Source organism: Arvicanthis niloticus, chromosome 11 (genome assembly GCF_011762505.2).
Source record: "Arvicanthis niloticus isolate mArvNil1 chromosome 11, mArvNil1.pat.X, whole genome shotgun sequence".
NCBI classification, from domain to species: domain Eukaryota; kingdom Metazoa; phylum Chordata; class Mammalia; order Rodentia; family Muridae; genus Arvicanthis; species Arvicanthis niloticus.
The window spans coordinates 63,958,104-63,975,684 of NC_047668.1; positions in this window are offsets into that span (position 1 = coordinate 63,958,104).

A 17,581-nucleotide genomic window follows, 5' to 3' on the forward strand; every position below is an offset into this window, starting at 1 on the left:
CCTGAAGATGGCTAGGATTATAGTTTTGTTACATGCATTTAACTACAATAAGTAGTTACAGTAGGCACAGTAGATACCCAGAAATGAACAAAACGATTATTTCTTTAAATGTGTCATTCAGGTGGGTAAAACATCTTTCAATAATATAAAACATTTTAATGTACACACATACTCAGGATTTGTATAAAAATTCATGAGGCAACTCTATCCAGTGGGCTTGTTTTATATATAATTAAATACAAAATGCCTAATAAATTGCCTTGCAAACAATACCTGCCCCTCCTCAGGCAAAAGGAAGTGTTAGGTGGTAGTGTAAGAAACCATTCCATAGGAGACCCATTTCCGCTTACACTGTGGCACCTTCCACCCACCCTTTCTTTAAACTGTTGACTCAGCCTTTCTTAGAAACTATCCAATTTCAAGTTTTGGTTCCCTGGCCCCTTCACTCAGTATTTCCTGTCAGCAGCCTTGTTCTCCTTCCTGATAATGCTCCTCCCTCCAGGTCAGCTAACTTCTAGCTTCCTACACTGCCACTAATCTGGGGGGGTGGGGGGGAAGCACCAGCTTCAGGTTTACACAGTCCACTGGAGGCCCTTGAGGGCGGTTTTCTTTATCACACCATGCAGGCTAACTCTACGAATAGGCTCTCTCAAACTCATTTATTTTATACCTATTTTATTTCCTACCAGCTCCTAGAGACCTTTATGAAAATGATCATGTGTGAAGGAATTTTCTCATTTGCTAGAATAAGAAAAGTTAGCTTGTATATGTACCAATAATAATTAAAGAAAATTAGACTATGAATTTGGGCGCAGGGGACCTGAGAGGGGAAAGATTTTTGTAAAGTATTAAGTTAAACTAAATTTAAAAAGAAAGAAAAGTTAACTGAGAAAAATAATTTCAAGCACTTGATTCAAAACTAGAGAAGATAGAAAAACAGCTTTATGACATTTAGGTAATGTGCTCACATAAACACTGACAATGGAAACATCTCAGTTGTACAGTGCAGTAAAATTTCTATGTATCACATATTGCAGTGAAAACTTTTTAAAATGTAAAAGTATATTATTTAACATGTAAATCACCTAAACATATAATTAATTTGAAAATACAAAAGAACAGAAACACTGAGTATCCACAGAGACAAACGTACAGGTCAACCAACAGAGAAGAAAATAAAACCAGAAGGAAAAGAAATCTATGGTGACCCATGACTTTAAGGAAAAATCTGTTTGCTTGTCAAAAAGGAAAGGGTGGCTTCTTTTCATTTGTTTCTCTGTTTTAAAAACTTTTGAGCAGACCACACACAAAGAAACCATTATTTTTAAGGAGTTGGAAATACTAATCTCCCTGATTTGATTATCACAAACTGTAAACATTTATCAAGTAAGCACATTTTACCCCATAAATATATGTTAAGTATGATACATATGTGTTAAGTATGATATGTTGATTAAGACCAAGACCACATGCAATCCAGGATTTGTTAATGAACAACATTTCATTCTGGGTATTCAGATTTGACGGGGGAGTCTTCGGTGAACAGCTGCAGTTTGCATTTTAATGATTAAATTGAGGTCTTCATTAAGCCTGAGCAATAGCAGTTGGTCACCATAAGAAGGAGCCAGGATGACTAGCTATGGCTTCATCCTCCGCAAGGTACAAGAACAGCTGGGCAGGTGGCCACTCTAAGTACGTATCTTCATGTGTCTTGAAATACTGTTCTCCGATTGACAGCAACAAGGTAACATTGGAGGCAGTTCTTCATCCAACCTTAAAATTTGTTAACCCTTATTTTACCTCTGAAGTAAATGGTAGTGTATTTCCCACTACCATTATATAAATTACTGCAAAGTGATGCACCATTAATAACATAGACTACTGGCACTGGTAAACTTAAAAGTTTTCAGAGCAACATCGGAGGCTATAACTCTGAGAAGAAATTCAATGGACACAGGGCGTCCCTAGATGTCAAGAAACTGAGCAATTCTCACTTCCTATTCATCTGGGAATGGGGTGAGAAATTAGTTCCTTCTTAATTGTATAGAGGACAAAGACAAATGAACAGTGAGTTACATTTGAGTAACGGGGGAGGTCTGGAGACAGGTAGCATCAAAGGAGACACCAAAGGTGTCTAGGAGAAACTGATAATTCAGAGGAGTCTGCAGCAGAAGAGATGCCAGGAGGCAGAGATTATACTCACACAAGGTCAGGGGGAACTCTTCAGTGGAAGACTGTACTTTGGATCTGAAATAGTTACATATTTCATTTGGATTATACACATCATTGTACTGTATCCTCTGAAAAACTTGTTAATGTATACTTAGTATAGAAATACTCTAAATTTTCTACAGTATCAGAATCAGGCAATCATATTACCCAGCAATATCTCTCAAAACCCACCAGAGCTGTCTCCCAAAATTTACACTGATGAGCACGATAGGAAAAAAAGCTTATAATTGAGGTGCTTTACTCCTTTGGGATTTTCCCCTATATCCTTGCTGTCTCCCTCCTAAGTTCTGATATTCAAAATTTTTGCAATATTTCTTGATATCTTCAAAGAGAAGATTTACTTTATAGCTGGGGAGAATATGAGGATAAAGATAGAAATAGCTAGTCTACATATAACAGAATTTTAATTTTTCACATTTTTTTGTTTTGTGTGTGTATGTTGTGTATGCACATGTGTGCCCACAAGCGCCACATGACACACATGTAAAGGTCAAAAGACAGTTTGTAGGGGTTGGGTCTTTCCTGTCCAGTGGGTTTTGAGCCTTGAACTCACATCATTGTGCTTGGCTGCAGGTACCTTTACCTGCTAAGCCATCTTATTGGCCCCTAACATAAAATTTTAAGTGATTTATTTACTTCATGTGCATTAGTGTTTTGTCTGTGTGGGGATATTGGATCCCTTGGAACTTGAGTTACAGACATTTGTGAGTTGCCATGTGGGTTCTGGGAATTGAACCTGGGTCCTCTGGAAGAGCAAGCAGCCAGTGTCCTTAACTGCTGAGCCATTTCCCCAGGCCCCTAACATATTTTTTTAAAGCTATAAGTTTATTTTTTACCTTTTTTTTTAAGTGTGCCAGTGTTTTTGACAGCAAACGGGCTAAATCAATAAGGCTGCATCACAATAGCCTCTTTAAATGTTCTGAACCTCAGTGGACATCGTACTGAAGCCAGACGGGAATCGAGTCCACAAGAGCTAAGCAAAGTGGATTGTTAAGATAATTGTTTGCGTAATTTAAGCAAACAAGTAATTACTCAATTTTCTGCTCAATTTGACTAGGATAGACGCAGAAGTCGCTGTTTCTAATTTAGTAATATAGGGTTAAAGCTAGGGGACTTGTAAAGTCCTTGTTATGTAATTTAAAGAAAGAAACCTTAGTCCTCGCTGGTGTTGTGGAGAGTGACTTGCTACCCAGAGAGACTGATTTACTGTTTGGGAAAGAGACACAGTGTGACTCTGAAATCTCACAGGATGGGGGACCTTCAAAGTCCTGAATTAGCACCAGACACTGAATTTTACTATCCACCTCTATGACCCCTGTGGGATTCCAGGGACCCCTGCCACGGGAGTTGTGTTTTTATACACCTACATCAGAGGGTGAGCAGTTCCTGGGATGAGCAAGCATTCTCTAGGAAGCATCTGCCCAGACAGCCAACTGAGCTCAGGGACACCCATTTCCTCTTGTTATGGACAGATCTGCATCCCTTAAAACTCCAAGCAGAATCTCAGCCTGGATACCTCAGATTGCGACTGTACTTGAAGATAACACTTTGAAGGTGATTAAAATAGAGTGAAGTCTTTGAGGGGGCTGTAGTCCAAACTGTCTTTATTCAGAAGATAGTATTGGGGCCTGCAGATAAACCCCAGGAGTACACGGGCCACATAAAGACACAGTGTCATGGAGGTACAGAAGCCCTGCTAGCCCTGCTCACACTTTAGTCTTGGGCTTTCAGTTTTCAGAAGTAGGGGAAATACTTAGTTGCTGTGTAAGCCATGCACTATTTTGTCATCTCGGCCTTGGCAGAGTAATGCCAATGCATCTTCCACAGCCACCACAGTGGTTTCAAGAAGTCCCCACAAGGTGCCTCGCAAGCTCAGGACAGAGACAATTCCATTTCTCCTCCTAGTCTTGTTGGCAGCCCTGTGGAAAGATCTCCCCAGCGTGTTAGATGGGTGATAGGTATGTGAAAATCAGAACTGGGCTTTTCTGCTCACACCACCGTCCCACGGGACAGCAGACTGGACATTATGAAGAGTTAGAGAGACAGAATTGTGAGGCAGACCAAGAGGGTTTAGTGGGCCCGCTAATCAGTCCCCAGGAAAGGGCTCCTTAGGGGCCAGAGAGTGGACATGAGGAATGCACTGCCTTTATCTCCAGCTAGGTGGCTTCTCAGATGAAAGACCTGGACATCATGTGTCCCCATGAGCCCAGAGCATGAATGACATCATGTGACTTTACAAAAGAGTCTCAAGGCCAGGTCTTAACTTTAGAACCGTATGAGTCATTAAAAATTGGGGAGAGGGGGTTCCTTACTTAGAGAATGTTTAAGGTCAGAGGCTGGAGCAAGTCCCATGGTGATGGCATCTACAGACAGAAGGTGTGATCCACACTTTCACCATTTGCTGGGAAAGGATACATGACTTTTCCCTGAAGGCCTAGTAGACATCCCAAAAGCTATCTCGAAAGGGTTGCATCAGAAAAGCTAGCAATGTCGAAGAGAAAGAGAGAGACTACGGGGATAGGCGGGATCAGAAATAGAAAAAGGAAAGAGCGAGCCTAACTCTATCCATCTGCTGGTCTCAGCAGGAGTGGGGAGATGGGCACAAATATAAGACAGAAGTTATTTATATTAATGCCTAAGAATAAAGCTGAGCTTTCTCATTGGTATGGTCTGGCAAATTCAGCCCTTTCAACATGTTACTTCTGTGACTTGATGACCTTCATTCAGCTTTCACCACCTTGGCCTCACATGCCAGCCCCTCTGTTCTCATCTCTGTTGGATTCCTCTCACCTGCTGCCTGCCAGTGCACAAAGATCTCCCATTTTCTTTGAAAAACAATAGTAATATTCCAACGAATGTCTGTTCAGCCAAATACAAATGCTTGAGGGGTTTTCTATCCCAGCACAAGCCAAGTACAACCTCTTGAACTGGGGTCAAGCTGGCACCTCTATGCTGCCAATGATAGTTAACACACTAATGAAGATAATACCAAGTGGAAACGGGTATTAAAGAAAGTGAGTGGGGATGCAGACCACATAAATGAAAATTCCCCGCCAGTTCCGGGCTGAAATAGGCATTCAGTCTGGCTGCTTAGAAAGGAGAACAAGAAAAACATCCACCAGCTTTTTCATCCTGGCTTGAAAGAAGGAGGGGCAGAGAGTACTCAGTGCTGGGAATCACAGAACCAAGGCCCTGGGATAAAGCAGTTTCAGAGAAGGCACAGTTCAGAAGGTGAGGGCAACAGGATACCTTCTGATTCACTTTCAGAAAGCCAACATGACAAGGTCACCTTTTCTGTGTGATGCTTTGACTTGGGTCCTCCCCACCTCCAGGCTAGCTTGGTGTTTGCAAGTCAGGGTCCTTGTACCTCACAGGATCTCTGACTCAGTGCTAGTACATCACCACTTTTATCTGCCAAGCATGTTTGAAAATGATTAATTTACGATCCTTTATTGTTCAAGGTTGCTTTGTCCCAATCCTCAACTTTCCAGCCCTCTCGTGGCGATGGCTGTGTTACACAGGTGAGAAGGGGAAATTACTAGGTCAGAAGATTTAAGTCTCTCTCTTCTGATAAGCTTCCAATTCTTTGTTGGAAAATCTTTTACTAACGGGGTGAAAGTGGCCAAAAACGTACAAAGTAGGAGAAGAAATCTCTGTTATTGGTACCTTTAAAAAGTTTGTCTTGTTTTGAAATTAGGTCTCTATATGTGGTCCTGGCTAGCCAGGACCTTGTTTGGTAGGCAAGGTTGGCCTCAAACTTGTGGTGATTCTCCTGTCTCTGTCTCCTGAGTACAAGCTGGGGTACCGACATTCACCATCACACCCAACTTAGTGTCTGAGAACTGAAAATACTTTTTCAGGTTTCCCTGTAAATGTCAGACACCCTCTGTCCTCATACTGGAATGAGAGCGGGCTTATTTCAAGTCCCTGTTTTTACAGTGCCCTGCCCATGAATGATTTATAATGTGCAATTTGTTTCCATGAATTGTTTTTGAAGATCGATTTGTTTCTGTCTGTCCTTTACCTAAAAGTGATATTAAAATGTTCTCCCATAGGCAAAGAGTGACACAAGCTAAAAACCACGCTCCTAATAGTGCAAGACACAGACATTGGCATTGATTTTTACATCAAATGACTCTGGGAGGAGAGACTTGTCTCCACTCTCCAATAAAATAAACAATATTAAGTTCTTTGAGATTACATACTTTAATTGCAGGCCTGCTATAAAAATAATATGGCATTTATATCTTCCCAAGATGTCAGAAAAAGTTTAACAAATCACTAAGTCCTACATATTTTATTTGCAGATGGTAGTGGGGTTACACATCCATCAGATATTTTTAAATATCATTATTTCTTATAGGTTGCAGGGAATAATGGTATTTTAATTTATAATTTGGAGATTTGCAATTAGCCCTTAAGTTCTTTCAGTGACACACTCTTCTTTTTCAGGCTTGGTAATTGCATTCTTATATTGGCCACTGTGGTGGTTTGAATAAGTTTGGCCCCCATAGACTCATGTGTCTGAGTGCTTGGCCCATAGCGAGGGGCACTATTAGGAAGTATGAGCTTGTTAACAGAAGTTTGTCACTGTGGGGGTGGAGGGTTAAGGTCTTAAATATTTAAACTATGCCCAGTGTGAAATAAATCCAGTCTTCTCCTGCCTTTGGATCAAGATGTAGAACACTCAGCTGTTCTCCAGCACCATGTCTGCCTGCACGCTGCCATGCTTCCCGCCATGATGATAATAGACTGAACCCTGAGACTGTAAGCCAGACCCAGCTAAATGTTGATTTGGTCATAGTGTCTCTTCACAGCAATGAAACCCTAATTAAAGTAGCCACTTTGGCAATGTGAAACACCTACCTTAAAATGAACAGAATATATCACAAGATGTCGTCATTATATGATTTTTTTAATGCATACATTCATTTATTTGGCCCAAATATAGTCTTCAAACAGTACTCATTTCTAACAGTCTTTACATACATACCTTACTTTATCCACTGTTGTTCAAATCTTTCCTGTGTCTGTGATATATACATATACATACATATATATGTTGTATGTATTTATATATGTATGTATGTGATATATACGTGTGTGTGTGTGTGTGTGAGAGAGAGAGAGAGAGAGAGAGAGAGAGAGAGAGATCTGGAAGCCAGAGGTTGAAGCTGAGTACCTTCCTCTGGATCTCCATTTTGTTTCATTGTCATTGTTTGGTTTTTTTGCTGTTGTTTGTGTGGGGTTTTTTTGTTTGGTTTGTTGGTTAGTTTTTAGGGTCTTCTTGTTTGTTTATTTATTTATAATATGTACATTGGTGTTTTGTCTTCAAGTCTGTCTGTGTGAAGGTGCCTGATCCTCTGCAACTGGAGATATAAGACAGTTGTGAGCTGCCATTGGGTGCTGGGAATTGAACTCAGGTCCTCTCTTAACCTCTGAGGCATCTCTCCAGCCTCTTTGTTTTGGTTTTTAAAGAAAGGTCTAGTGCTGAATCTGGAGCTTTCCCTTTTCAGCTAGACTGACCATCCAGCTCCTGAGACTGGCTATTCCCTGTCTCCCCTTCTCTCCTCAGTGCTGGGGTTGCAGACATACTCCACCATGCACATCTGGGCTCCCCAGAACATGGTCTCTTGTTTTCACGGAAGCACTTTACCCATTGATCGACCCTTCCAGTCCTCCACTGTAAGGTTTCTCTTCATCTTCCCATTCTTCACTAATTTTCCATTATCTTACTCATATTCACTACACAGGTTTTTCTATAGGACTTGGGCTGGAGCCTGTCCTGTGCTCAGGACAGCCCTCATTGTTTACAAAGACACCTGAAATGTTTTCATTCCAGGTCCAACCCAGGCTCAATCTTCAGGGACAAAAGAGCATCTGTTGTTTACTTAAAGCATGTCCACCTTTTTCTGTAGTCCTATCCAGTGATCAGTCTGGAAAAGCTTGGGGCACCACTGCCACTGGGACAGTGGGAGTTTGAAACTAGGCCTGCTGCTGGAATTCAACTAACCTTCAGTGGAGGGCGGTGATACGGAGGGTGAGGCTATATCCAAATCAAGTATTCAGAAAACAGTGGTGGCCTCTGTAGCAGGGTGTGGGGGCTGGACATGCTCTGCCCTCACAGTGGAGGACAGCACATTAATCAAGGATGCCCTGAGTCCCAGCCACTCAGAAAAGGGTGTTTCATTCAGAACAGTCAACTCACAATCAGCTGGACCTCTGCTGATTGTGACTAGAACTCCAGATCTGCTCCAAAAATGGATTTACCATGAAATTGGGAAAGTTTAAGTTTGGGGGCCCTAAGAGACACCATGCAGTGTACAGTAATGCATCTTTCCTGTTATGGAGTTTGTGTGGAGTTACTGGGATAAGATCATAGACTCCATCCAATTACAATTAGAAGATTTATTAGCTGCTAACAGGATGAGCAATCTCGGAGCAAAATTTGAGGTTTCCATGAAGGAAGGTTATGGGAAACAGTTTTGTTTTTTTGTTTTTTGTTTTTTTTTTTTTAAGAGAAACCCACAAGAAGACCTTTAATATCTATGCATGCAAACAAAAATGGGTCTGTTCTGCCAAGTTTAAGTGTTAAGACAACTCAAAACAAGCTTTGGTTTTTAAAAAGGCAGTTATATAACAATCATAGTCATGGCTATATATTTTGGGTGGGGTCACTGAGTCAGGATTACTGAGTACTTACTTCCAGGGACTGGAGTCAGACAAATGAAATAGCTAGTGGGTACCAAGATGGATGTCTAGCTTAAAATGGCACTTCTTTAGCTACGATACTTAGAAAGCAACTGACAAGTGCTATCAGTTAAAGATCAGATAGTAGTCACTGAAAAAAAAATCACTCGTGATGTCCTAAAACCTTAGCTTACATGTAAGGAACTTCAAAGAAGGATTCTCAAATTCCACAATGACCTTAATTAACAGTTACCTGTTAATGTTGCTTATGACACAAATCTAAAAATATTTCAAAACTATCAATCACAACAAAATTTTCTTATATTGAAAAAAAATTTTTTTTCATACAATATACTCTGGTTGTGGTTCCCTTCCCCCTACTCCTCCCAGTCTCTGTCCGTTACTTCTCTTATCCAGACCTGCATCCTTTCAGTCTCTCCTTAGAAAACAGGCATCTAAGGAAATAAAATAAAATAAAATAAAATAAAATAAAATAAAATAAGACAGATCAAAAACAAATCCAAACATGGCAAAACAACCAAGCAGAAAAAAAAAAAAAAGAGCCAAAAAAAGAAAAAAAAAAGGCACAAAAAACCACATCTTGATGCAGAAGGACACACATTTGTATACACAGGAATCCCATAAAGACCCAAAACTGAAAGCAATAACATATTCACAAAAGACACAGAAGGTAGGAATAACCAGCACACCCTGACTTCGCACCCACTGAGTTTGTTTCCTGCTGGCTGTCTCCCACTGGGCATGTGGCCTGTCCTTAAGAGATATTTGTTTCCCCAGTGAGATGCCCTTGGAGAAAACTTACTTTTCATTTGCAAATGGTTATCATTTGGAGATAGCGTCTGGTTAGGGATGGAGGCATGTGTCCACTTCCCACAAAAAAAAAAAAAAAAAAGACATTTTGATAAGCCATATTAGAAAGAAAGCTGTTTCTTCTTTCTGTTATCTATGGGAAATAAAGCTGTAAATTTATAGGAGAGAGTATACTAAACTATGTATTTAAAAGTTTATTATCTTAAAATATGTTTTGTGGGTATTTATCTTGTTTAAATATATATGTTTTGTTCATTATACGTAAATATTTAGTTTAATAACTTTGTATTCTCTTTATATCAGTCTTATAAAATCATACAAGGTTCATATGCCAAAAATAAATAAATAAATAAAAAGCAAATTTATCTGTAGTCGTTTGAATGAACAAGGTCTCCCATGGGCTCACATATTTAGACTTGGCACCAGTTTGGCGACACTGTTTGGGAAGGTTATAAACTTTTTAGAGGTAGAATCTTGCCACTGCAGGCAAGATGTAAGAGTTCATAGCCTCATTCCTGTTCAGTTTGTTCCCTGATTCCTGTTTGCAGTTAAGGATGTGGTCTCAGCCTCTTGCTCCAACTGCCTGCTGCCATGCCTCTAGTCCAAGATTAGGGGGCTCTCATTCCAGAACTGGAAAACAAAGTCAACTCTTTCTTCCATAAGTCACTTTGGTCAAGGTCTTTTATCACAACAACAAAAAGTAACTAAGGCACAGCCCTAAAGCAACCGCCGTTGCAACCGCCCGTTTAAATATTGTGCGTTTCCCTTTATCCCTACATATGACTGGAGAAAAGACTTCATTGGGGTGTGTGCTGGCCTAGAGGACATTGGCACTCTTTGTCAGCTATGATTCTTTCTAAGTTCAATATTCTAAGTATAAAGCAGGGTTCCACAGGACTCCGTGGGTCACTTGTTAATAATTCATGCCTTCCTTGCCCTTTCTAGCTTGTGCAAGCCATCCTGTGTGTGCCCTCACGCTTAACCAGGAGGATGACTTACCTGTCATCAAGCGTCTCCCCATTCCAGCTAAAAGTGTTCTTTCCAAGGGACTTCAGCTTTTTTTTTTTTTTTTTGGATACTGATAGCAGGACTGTGGAACCCAGGTGCCATGACTGACTTCCAGGACAGGATTCACTCTCTGGGCTTTGCTTGTGATCCTTTCATGCCCAGAACATGCTGCTGAAACTTCTCTGAGCTGTTTCCTATTCTGGTGAGAAGTGCTGTCTCTCCAAGCCCTCAGTCCTTCCATGAAAACCCATGGTGTTCTCCACCCACAGTCACTGATACATGGATGTTCTCAAACCTCCAGAGAATAGAACAGTCTGTGGGGAGGGGCAACAAACACGTCTTCTAGTCTCTTGTTCTATGACTTGTATCTTGTCTCAGAAAGCCTCCAATAGGCAACTCTGAGCTTCTGCACACCTTTAGCCTTTCTACATTCCCAGTCTCTGTTGTTTGTCATGAACAAATTTATGGAGCTGGGCCAGGAGTTAGATAGATAGATATATATATGGAAGACAGAGAGATGAGACAGAGAGAGACAGAGACAGAGAGAGACACAGAGAGAGACAGAATCTTGCTCTCAGAATCTTGTCTTCCTTATCTGAAATTTACTTCAGTAGATTATCCTGGCTCTGTCCACCCACAAGATGCTTTACTTCAAGGATTCATCACACTGATGGCTTTGACTGGCAGTGGGTCAGATGTATTGGCATCCCTGATAAACCCTGGGAATAGTAAGCTTGATTTAGGAATCCAGTTCATGAAAGTGTTCTGTGCTCACCTGGATCTTCAAAGGAAGTGGACCTTGAGAAACTGTTATCAGAGAGGCTTCATCGAGCAACTGATGGGAACAAGTGTAGAGACCCACAGCCAGACTTAGGTAGAGTTCTGGGAATCCTGTGGTGGGGGAAGGATTATAGGAGCCAGAGGGGTCAAAGACACCACAAGAAAGCCTACAGACTCAACTAACCTGGGCCCATAGGGGATCACAGAGACTGAACCACTAACCAGGGAGCCCGACTTAGCCTGACTGATGTCCTCTGCACGTATGTTACAGTTGTGTAGCTTGGTCTTCTTGTGGGACTCCTAACAGTGGAAGAGAAGGTTGTCTCTGCCTCTGCTGCCTGCCTCTGGGACCCTCTCCTCCTATACTGGGCTGTCATGTCCAGCCTTAATAGGAAAGGAGGTGCCCAGTCTTACTGAACCTTGATATGCCATGGCTGGTTGATATCCATGGGAGGCTTGCTCTTTTCTGAAGAGTAAGGAAGGGGGGTGTAGATGATGGGGTAGGGGGGACTGGGAGGAAAGGAGGGAATGGAAAGTGCAGATGTAAAAAACAAACAAACAAACAAGATTGAGAACCACTGTCCTAAACCATGAACCAAATAAATCTTTCATCATTGAAGTTTTTTTTTCAAGTATTTGCCACATTTATGAAAGAGAAAACCTGAGTAATACAACATTTATAGACAAATGGCAGATCTCTGACAGGTGGGCATGCAAAAGATTTTAAAGCATGAAGCTACAACAGGGTTCCCACTGGTAAACAACAACAGTCTAAAATGAGAATGTCGTTAATGTTTTATTCTATCACTACTGTGGGACATTTGTAACTGAACCCTAGACCTTAATAAGTCCTGAGACATTAGCAGTCCAAGGTGAAAGTATGGGTCTGAGAGCCAAAATATAAAACCCCAGTGTGTGTATCAATGACATTATAAAGTAGGTTACTTACTGTCTATTTCACATTTTTTCTATAAAAGCTTCTAAAATTACTTAATTATTGTATTATGATTTACCTACCTGTATGTCTGTTCATTATAAAACATTTGGGGAGAATAAAGCAAAAGGAAATATTCATGTTCAAAGATGTTTTAAGGATGCCCTATGATTAACACCTGCCCTGCCTGGTGCTCCAGTCCATCCCTGGCCCCCTTGTGGTTGGGTGGGGCTTTGCAACCAGATCTGACCAACAAGCTCAGTAGAGGTGTGCATTCCTTCCAGGATGTATTTAATTGCCAATGTGACTGTCTGAGGAGCTATATTTTCCCTCTGGCACAGTGACCAGTGACATCTGAGATGGCAGCTGCTCTGCTAGCCTCGGTTCCAGTGTGAAGATGATAAGCACAGATCTCTTGCTAACCCCTTATGCAAGTGAAACATAAGTCTGTTATTTTAAACCATTGAGATCTGGGGGTTGTTTGTTTTAACAACATGGATGGGCCAAACCTGACGGACAGACATTGATTGACTTATGAAGGCAATTACAAATAAGCAATATGTTCTTTCACATGGGAAGGTGAAATAAATGATTATGCACACAGATTACAGATTATGTTGTTGGCGGTGAAAACCGCTCTTGAAGTATGTTGAATGAGATAGGAAACCACTCGCCCTAGAAAACTACACGGGAAGAGAATGTAAACAGAATTATTAAATAAATTCATATATAAATTATATAAGAAGTTTGCATGGTAATTGCTCAATGGCACTAGTTATTACAGTATAATTAGAAACATGTAAATAATGAGCCATCCCAGATCCAACATGAATTACATTCTAGCTGAAGGCTTGTACTGTCTTGTAGCTGCAAGGGGATGGAATGCTGGCTTCATTCACCATACCTGCAGGGCATGACCACGCCAGCATCTAATGGAACATATCACTTGCTCTTGGTGCATGAGAAGATGTGGGTTTCTAGCTAAACAATTCTACAGAACCCATTGACCAAAATCCTAGGGTGGCAAGTTTCAGGCAGGAATGTGGGAAGGGCCACCCACTCACACCCACTCACTGACTTGTCCTGAAGATCCTGGTTTATGCCGCAGATGCTTCAGCTGCTGTCTTGGATCTGGCCTCTCCACTGTCACAGCTGATGCAGGGACCAGATGATGCAACCTGGAAGTGTGGGGGAGTCAAAGCCTACGGAGCAAGTGTTGATCAACTGGACAGGAGGCCAGATGATAACTGCTGCCTTGGAACCCAGGAAGAGAGATGTGATCAGTCCATAGTGTCTCTCTGCAGACATCCTGAATGAGTGAGCTATCAGCTTCACTTGCCACCTGCTGTGGTCAGCTTTAAAACCCACTTTCTAATCTGCGACCCCCTTTCTACTTTGTCTCCTTCCTCCTCATGGAATTTGACTTCCCAGCAAAGCAAGTTAAGGAGTCACCTCGGGCACTGTCACCCGGGAGGGGCTCCACTCTCTGCCCTTTTTACTGCACTCACAGCTCTGTCTCCCTCCAACATCAAACCCTGTCTATTCTAGAAAAAGGCATCGGGGAGGATGTGAGGCAGCTTGAGCATAACAATGGAGATTCCAGTACCACAATTGCCTAAATCTCTGCAAAGCTGTCAAAATTTTAGATAACCCGCTTATAACAGGGTTTACACATACAGTTAAGAATGGAACATTATTCCACTCCTTAAGAGCTGACAAAAAAATGTGAGGTTTGCTAGTAAGCATGGGTGGCTGTGCTTGCTAATTTGATATCAGTTTGTTACAAGCTAGAGTCACTTTGGAATAGGTAACCTAGGCGGAGGACATGCTCCCAGCACATTGGTCTATGGGGTAAACCTTTAGGGCGTTTTCTAGATTGAAGATTGATGGGAGCTGGTCTCACCTCACTAGGGGTGGTGCCACTCCTGAGCTGGTGAACCTGGGTGCTATAAGAAGGCAGGTTGAGGCTAGAGAGGTGGCTCAATGATTAAGAGCACTGATTTCTCTTTCAGGGGTTCTGAGTTCAATTCCCAGCAAACCACATGGTGGCTCACAACCATCTGTAATGGAATCTGATGTCCTCTTCTGTTATGCAGGAATACAAGCAAATAGAGCATTCATATACATAAGTAAACAAATATGGTTTTTTTGTTTGTTTGTTTTTTTAAGCCAGGCTGTGGGCTGGTGGACCGAGCTGCTATGAGAAGGCAGAGTAAGCCATGAGCTAACAAGCCAGTAAGCAGGGTTTCGCCATAACTTCAGTTCTGGCCTCAGACTTTCTGTCGTGAGTTCCTGGGATGACAGAGTGACCAGAGAAAATAAGCCCTTTCCTCCCCAAGTCACTTACAGTCGTGGTGTTCTATCACATCAATAAAACTCTTAAGACATTACCCTTGCCATTGTTTTGCTTTAGAAAGTGTCCACACTTTTCTGTAGATGGCTTCTGACCCATACAAGCCATTAAAAACCCCAGCACTAGCTCTGAGACAAGTCTTTCTGGCACAGGGATGTGCTTCCGTTTTTCTAGACCTTCAGATCTGGCTTGGCCTACCTCAGCTCTGGAGTGGAGCCTTTTGCAGTGCTGGAGCCAGACTCCCATGTGGGTGTCCTGTTAGCTGGTAGCCACCTGCTCACTGATCCTTGGCTTACCTTCACTTCCTGACAACTGAGCTTGTGTGGGTAACTCTCACCCGTAGGTACTGACCCTTGACCTATGGCAGATCTTCTTGGCCCCTGCTTCTTACCATGACTTGTAACCTCTAGCTGCCTGGAACTTATTGCATGCAATTCTATCTCTCATTTTTAAAGACTCTGTCTTTCCTTGTTCACAGTAAGCCACATCTCGATCAGACTGGCCACAGAGAGATCTGGCTGCCTCTGCTTCCCCAGTGCTGGAATTAATATTGTTCGTCAACACACCCACTCTAACATCTAAAAAAAAAAAAAAAAAAATTGAGCCTAGTTTCCAATGATCTTGTACTTGGTAGAAGTAGAAGCTTAGAGGGAGTATTAAAAATGTGAGCGTAAAACTTAACAGATGACTCATAGAAACAAGAGTAAGTTCCATTTATAGAAGTACCAGCAATAGCTGATTGCACACCTACTGTGTTTCAGGGACTAGTCTGGGAGTTTAAAAACTTATAATTTGATGAGTAAAACAGACTTAAGTACCTAGTTTCACCTCTTCTAGAAAATGATAAAGGGTATTCATTGAACCTTCCTATATCCACATCCATGTGAGGGTTAGATAAAGGTGTCCCCCACAGGCTCCTGTGTTTCAACACTTGGTCCCCAGTTGGGAGTGAAGTTTTGAGAGGTTGTAGGACTTTTAAGAGATGGGGCCCAGTTGAAGGAAGTGGCTCTGGGTTAGGGAGTGGTACTGAGAAGTATAGCCCATGCTCTCTTCTGGTCTCTATCACTCCAATCCCTGGTTCTTAGAGAAACAGACAGGAGCCATTGTGTCTTCCCTAGAATGATGGACAATATCCACCCAAAGTGTGAATCCCAATAAATCCAGTAAATCTTCCCTCCTTTAAGTTTCTTCTAGTCGGGTGTTTGGCCACAGCCATGAAAGAAGCACTTAATTCATGTTGCATGTTGTACAATAGTCAGTCAAGCCAGACCAGGTGGTGCAGAGGCCCACTGTAGCAGTGAATTAGTTAATATGCTTTGGCTCTGGGAGGGTCCCGCATGCACTGAGCCTGCCCAAGAGCTCTGGATTTATGAATGAAACACACACACACCAGCTCATTTTGATGTGCCTTTACTAGCTCAATGGCTGGGCACTTCTAAGCCTCCCTGCAGCTAGTAAACACTCCCCTTTGATATTCCTGGATTGATATCTTCTAAATTTATATTTTATCTTTGCTTCCCTGTTACCTTCAGGGCAGCCACTCCTATAGGGCTGCTTTCTCTTTCCATCTACATTGCTGGATGGTTTTTCTCCTGCAACTCTTAAATCTGATCCCTCTGCCTCCAAGTCCTGGTGATTCTCCTCTTCCTCCTCTCCCCCTCTATCCCTTGCTCACACAATCTAAAAGTCCCATCTCAGTCTCCCTGCCCAGCCATTGGCTGCATGACAGTTCTTTATTACCATTGGCAGGGACTCTCAGGTCTGGAAGCTGAATTAAGATAAAACATTAGAACCAATTCCCAACAGCCCACCTCTAGGCCCAGCACTCAGGAGTCAGAGGCAGGCAGATCTCTGTGAGTTTGAGGCCAGCCTGGTCTACAGAGTGAGTTCCAGGACAGCCAAGGCTACACAATGGATCTTGTCTCAAAAACAAAACAAAAAGTTAGTCAATGCCTTGAATTGTCACCTCCTGAACTGACCAGCAGTACTTCATGGTTCCTGAATAAACCGTGTTGGGAAGGAGATCCCATGTCCGTTGTCTTCTCTCTGCTGGTCGGTTGGGGAGGCAACAAGTGGTGGCCCGTACGGGGAACTTCAGAACCCGTCACGATCAGGGCAGCTAGCTGGTAAAGTTCCCAGGTAAATGGGACAAGGATAAGTTCTCAGTTCAGAGACTATAAAGTTCCCAGGTAAGTAGGAAAAGTGTTGGGGTCCACACTAGCCCCATGTTGGGGTGGCCAAAAATGTCGCAGCCCAGGCAAAATGTTGAGGCCTGGGCCAACCCACGTTTGGGCGGCCACTGTATCCCGGCCCAAGCTGCCGCTCCGGTCTGTGGGTCGGGGTTCAGCAAGAGTGAGGGTGAGGGCAGACTCTACCTAATGTCTGATGTGTCTGATTCGTCTGATCTCAGTCTGATTCTGATCTGTTCTGTCTCTGCCTTTTATATGTCTCACTTCTAAGCCACACCTCTAAGTTACACCTTTAATCATGCCCTTAGGTCTTATCTCTAACTGATCTCTATACTTCTAAGTCATACTCTTAAGTCACACACCTTTAATCTCACACACCTTTAATCTCACACACCTTTAATCTCAAGGTATCTAAACAAAGATTATCAGAGTGTTCTCAGCTGTTGTAGGCTATTGTAATCCAAGTCTCATGTCAGGGTATATGGCTCAGGATGGTTGCAAAGCTGATAGCCGCTTTCTGCTAAAAGTCGGCCCCCAACAGGTCCCCCTTTTTAAATTTTTTTT